Genomic DNA, 6,000 nt, shown 5'->3' on the forward strand with positions numbered 1-6,000 from the left:
AAACCCCAGCACCCAATTCCCAGGCCAAGTTCATTTCCCTTTGTGTACCTTCAGTGCCCAGAGCTCTCAAATTTTCACTTTCAGCCAGGTGGAAACAATCTCATAATTTCTTCTCACCACCAAGCCTTCATCTTAACTTCAGCTGTTCTTCAGCTGCGTTTAGGGGATGCAACCCCAAAGATGCTGCAGGGTTCCCAGCCCTGCCATAGCACTTCTGTGTAATGACAGTGTAAAACCTTCTCACACGCAGTTCCCAGAAATGAATTGTACCAAGAGCATCTATAAAAGCTGCAGCATCCCTGTAAAGAGCACATAATGTCATCATTTTTCAGTGGGTATCTTCTCTAAAGGCAAATAATCACTTTTCCATTAATGGTTGGACTGCAGCTTTTCCCTTTATTCTGATTTCAGCAAAGGTTAGGGGCAGAACATTTAACATGTATATGGGGATGCTACAGGGTGACTCATGTGGCTTCCCACTGCAATTGTTGAAAGCAATATAGTACCTAGGAATTTTTTTCCTCTCTATCCTGGGGACTATTTTCATTTTTACTTTTCTCCTTCACTCATTACTACAGAAATTTTTACAAGGACATATAGTGGCAGAACAAGGGAGAATAGTTTTAAACTAAAAGAGTGGAGATTTAGGTCTGATGTTTGAAGGAAAATTTTTGCTCAAAGGTTTGTGAGGCCCTAACACAGGGTCCTAAAGCAGCTGTGGCTGCCCCTGGATCCCTGGAAGTGTCCAAGGTCAGGCAGGACAGGGCTTGGAGCAACCTGGGACAGTGGAAGGTGTCCCTGCCCTTGGCAAGGGGATGGAATGAGATGATCTTTAACATCTCTTCCGCCCCAAATTATTCAAGGCTTCTTCTATGATTCTATGAAATTTGATTTATCCTCTACAGATGTTTCATCTCCTACCAGCTTCTCAGACTCCTCTTTGCCGGGCACAAACCATGGTAGCACCAGCTCCTGGCTTATATCAGGTTTAGTGAATAATTTATACCAAAACCAGTGTCAGCACTGTCCTTTCCCTAAATGCTATTAACCACCTTTATTCACAGATACCATGGATGAATGCTGCTTTGATGAGAAAAGGAAATATTTCAGCAGCAAACTTTCCAACCCTGTGCTTTCAGTGTAAAACACACATATTTGCCAAAGCCATCTAACCTGTGGACTCACAGAGTTACAGAAACTTAAACTATAAATACACATATGTTAATGCCAGCTAACAGCCTGCTCCAGGACCATCATGTTCAACTTCATAAAGTGCACTAAACCACTGTAGGACAGGTGGTCTGCTGAGGGGAATCCAGATGGAGCATCAACACCTTCTTATCACTGGTTCCCATGGTGAGTACCTGGACTAACATCTGAGACATACCTGTCCCTTATTCTGAACATGTTTTTTGCATTTGGGAACTTCCTCCTGGATTTCTTTTGCTTGTTGGCATAGGAATGTCAAACCATGGCATCTAAATCCCAGGTCAGTGTTAAAGTTTCAATTCCAAGCTGTCCCTTTATTCTGTCTACTTGCAAACCCCAGGTCATGGCTGTTGCAAACCCTTTTCTTATTCATTTCCAAGGAGCAATCAAAATCCGAGTCCTGAGAACCACAGATTATTTTATGTTGGATGATTCTCTCTAATTTGTCTAATTTGTCATTGGCCTCAATTAGCAGCATGCTCCTGTGTCAGATGCAGCTTGTGTCCATCCAGGAATTGTGTGGGAGAACCTTCACCATCTTGAGGTCCAAGGGCCAAGTTTAACTTTCTTTATGCTATATATTAGCAATCCTCAAAGTTGGGACCACTGGGAACATTTAAATGCATTTAGTTATTTCCAGGCTCATTATTTCACTGTAAAACTTTACTTTTAATACATTCTTCCCTGTCCAGTAATTTCACTTGTGTGCAAGTTTTGATCTCAAATGAAGGTTTTAATTTATTGGGTTTTTTTCTGTTTAAAAATAAGATTCTGCTTTTCATTGCCCAGTGCTTTAAAAAATTACTTGTGTGTACTCCTTGCTACAATTTAGGCTATTTATGAATGGTTCTACATAAAAGGAATGAAAATAACTAATTATAATAATACCACTAAAAGCCATGGCTGGCTAGAAAGTGGAAATCCCTTCCCATTACATATTTTCTGTTTTTAGAAAAGAAATTAATCCAACTCTTGGATTAAAATTGAAAACCACAACATTTTTCATATGAAAGGATTTCCAAAAATATAATATTTTTAGAAATTCACAATTTAAGTTGCTGATAAAACTGACATTGATTTTAAAAATCCAACCAGTGAAAAAGAAAGTTGTATTTTAGTGACACAGAGAGAAAACTCTTCAAGCCAAATATTGTCTTCCTTTTCATGGAGAGGACATTTTCTATTAGAAAAGTAATTTTGACAGAAAAGTTCTGATATGGTCTACTAATTAGAGCATCTGGTGCACCCAGCTGGCCTAAGGTAAGAGCAGCTATGAGTATGGAGCAACATTTGCCCAACCCATTCTTTCAGCTCATAAAGAGAAGAGCCATCAGACTCCCCAAGAAATAATTGCAAATGTCCTTGCCATCAGCCAGACCTTGTTCTTGTCCAGTCTGGAGGAGGACTGGGATGTCCCCATGGCTGAGGGAAGAGCCCATTTTCCTGCTAGCATCCAGCAGAGAGACACCACATTGTTTGTCACCAGCATGAGATGAGATGAGATCAAGGGCTGTTCAATCACCAGGAACACAAGGACCAAGCCTGACCCAGCCATGTCCAGCCAGTGGCAGTGAGGCATAAAGGTCACATCCCTTCCAGACATCCTGGTTTCTGCCTTGAGCCTCTAGAAACAAATGTAAGGGAGAATTTTCTACTGAAAAGAAAATATTTTATAGTGATCCTAGAATCCCAGAATGGTTTGCGTTCAAAGGGAATTTAAAGATTATCTCATTAGAACCCCCTGCTATGAGCAGGGACACCTCTCACTGTTCCAGGCTGCTCCAAGCCCCAGTGTCCTGCCTGGCCTTGGACACTTCCAGGGATCCAGGGCTTCCCCACCATCACAGGGAAGAATTCTTTCCCAATATCCAGCCTAAACCTGCTTTCTGTCAGTTCAAAGCCATCCTCCCTTGTCCTGTCACTCCAGGCCCTTGTCAATAGTCTCCCCTATCATTCTTGAAGGCTCCTTTCAGGTACTGGAAGGTCACCCCAAAGCATTCCATGTTTGGAAAATGGAACGATGGGAAAATATTGGATTTTGTCACTCTTGGTAAACTTTGTCACTTTGGTAATTTTTTGTGTAAATGTTCAAAAATCATGGATCCATACTTTAAAAAAAAGCAGGGATCAGCAGGGGTCCTCTGAGCACTGGGTCACTCTCACAGTTATAATCCCATTTGTGGACTGGTCAAACTCCATCTTCAGCAGCCTCTGGGGCTACTGTTTCCTTCCATCCTCATCCCCATGCTCCTGTGGGCCAGCTGTGCAAGAGTTTACCCTGCAGGACCCTTCATCAAGCTTCTCCCAAAGCTCATTAATTGCCAGATGATATCCATTCATATTTGGGTTAATTACAAATCTTGTCCCCACTTCTTTAACCCCACTGGTTTATCTATAGACAGAAACTGCATCTCAGCCTTTGATTTGTCAGGCTGAGCGTGCCCAGCTCCTTTAATCTCCTCTGATAACACCTACAGGCTCTGCTCTGCTCACCTACAACTCCCTCTTTGCAGATGTTCTCATCAGAATTAATCTGAACTGATACCAGGTTAACCTGACACATGCTACCTTCCAGAAACCCATCTGCTCATTTTGTATTTACTTCCACATCCGTAGTTTTTTCCTCCTTTCTGTTCTCATACCCAGTCTTAAACACCGTTTTTCCACCTGACGGGCTTGGACTTGACACGATATTTTCTCTTTCCCAAACGTACCTCTGTAAATCCTCATAGGAGATGCCACGTGGTGCATTTCAATTTACTCCATTTCTGTAAATTTCACACCGTTTCTAGTCCAAGAACAAGTTTGTCATAATGAATTAATCTGCTATAGAGACAAATACATATGAGAAAATGCACATGTGTATACATACAGAAATAAAATACATATATAAATATGTGTTTACACATACTCATTTTTGAGAAGGGAAGGCTAATAGAAATATATATATCTATAAACAAAAATATGAATTAATTTTAGCTGTCATCATATTTCTGAGTCAGATTTGGGACATAACACCGTCAGAGTGGAGGGAGAATTTGTGGATTGGACTTGACATGATAGCTAAATGGGAAAAAGGTGCAAAACAGGAGATGGGATTAATGATTCTTGGAATGAAGACTGTTTTGAGTCACACTTGTTTAGTTAAGACTTGCTGCAGTCCTGTAACAATGAGTTTCACAAAGCCATTCTTTGCATAGTTAAGCAAATACACTGTTAATTTGAGGAAATGATAGTCAAAGCTCAATAAACATTGATAGGTACGGTGTGTTATTTAGTCACATAAACTCTTTTTAACAAACTACTTTGAATCAACAGATAAAAAATAATTCAAAATTAACTTGCTAGACTCAGCCCCTAAGTGCACGCACAGTTTCCATGGAAGTCAGCATGTTGTAGGGCAGAATTTAGTCTGTGTATTTAATTCATCTTAATCACTATTATTAATTCATAACTACTGTTTCCAGAAATGTATTCAGTTAGCTTTACATTAGTCAAAATCAATTGTATGTGATTTATTTTGATCATTCAAGATTACAATTTCGATGTATTTGCTCTCATCCTGTGTGTCAAGCCAGGCAAAGTGGGAATGCTTTGCTAAGGAAGAGTCACCTTCTACCATCGATTTAGGCTTTATTTTCCTTTATTGGGAATTCACATATTCTTTGGAACAATCCTGGTTCTGGTAGGTTTTCACAGTGGGATGATGCAGTGGAAAATGAAATATCATTGAGGTGTCCAGCTAGACCCATGGCAGCTTTCCAGAGACAGATTTCAAATAAAGGGTTTAGCTTCTTCTGGACCCCCACTAACTTCTGTGCTGCAAGAAACGTGATCTCCTTGGGGTTTTGGGCAGGCCTGTGTTACTTCTGATATGGAAATTCACTTGGGACAAGAGTTTGGTGCCTCCTGTGATTTCAGAGTGAGCAGAATGTGTCAAGTGCTTCTCCAAGAAGGGCCAGTTTTGGACACATAAGGGTACAGAACAGAGTTGGAAGAGATCTTAAAAAAACTAGTTCATGGCCAGGGAACCTATTATCAGAATTTATCCAACCTGCAGGAACAGTGACTGTTCCATATCTTACTTTTACAGGTGGCTCTGCTGGAGATTCTCATGGGAATAACTTCAAGAACCAGGCCCTCGATTTACAAATGAAAGTGGCGCCTTCAGGTTGAAGGAGGGTTTTGTTTGGCTGTTTTTCTTTATCATTACACTGAGCCCCACTCAGGCTGTCTCCAGTTTGCACTCCCTTGTGCTTGTTGCCAGCTGGAAACACCACTAAGGAATAACCCTGCATGTTGAAGTCCATTCAACTCCAACCCATGATTATACATCTTCTGAAGACACTCATTACCTTCCCCGCATATCTTTGTCTTTTCTCCCAGTCTTCCCAGTTAAGGATTACCATTTAGCAAAAAAAAAAAAAAAAACAAAAAAACAAAAAAGCACTCCTATTTTTGTCTCTTTAATGGTACCTCCAGCCAGAGACATTTCTTTCTGGTGGAGGGAAGAATCCTGGTGTTTAAACCTGGGATCCACTCGAGAGGAACCTCCCTGGCTTTGCATGGCTCAGGGCTGTTGTACAGAGAGCTCAGTTAAGCTGAATTTTAGTGGAATTAAAACAGCATGCTCCGTACCAAGATGCCTTCACTTCCTGTGCCTTAATGTTAAATCCTATAGTATTGTGGATCTTAAAGATGATTGAGTTATTTTTAAACCACTGGATGTCTTCCAGTCACTCTATTTCACACTGGATTAATTATGTAAGAATACTGACTTGTTCGTCACTA

This window comes from Catharus ustulatus, chromosome 7, assembly GCF_009819885.2.
Source record: "Catharus ustulatus isolate bCatUst1 chromosome 7, bCatUst1.pri.v2, whole genome shotgun sequence".
In the NCBI taxonomy this organism is placed as follows: domain Eukaryota; kingdom Metazoa; phylum Chordata; class Aves; order Passeriformes; family Turdidae; genus Catharus; species Catharus ustulatus.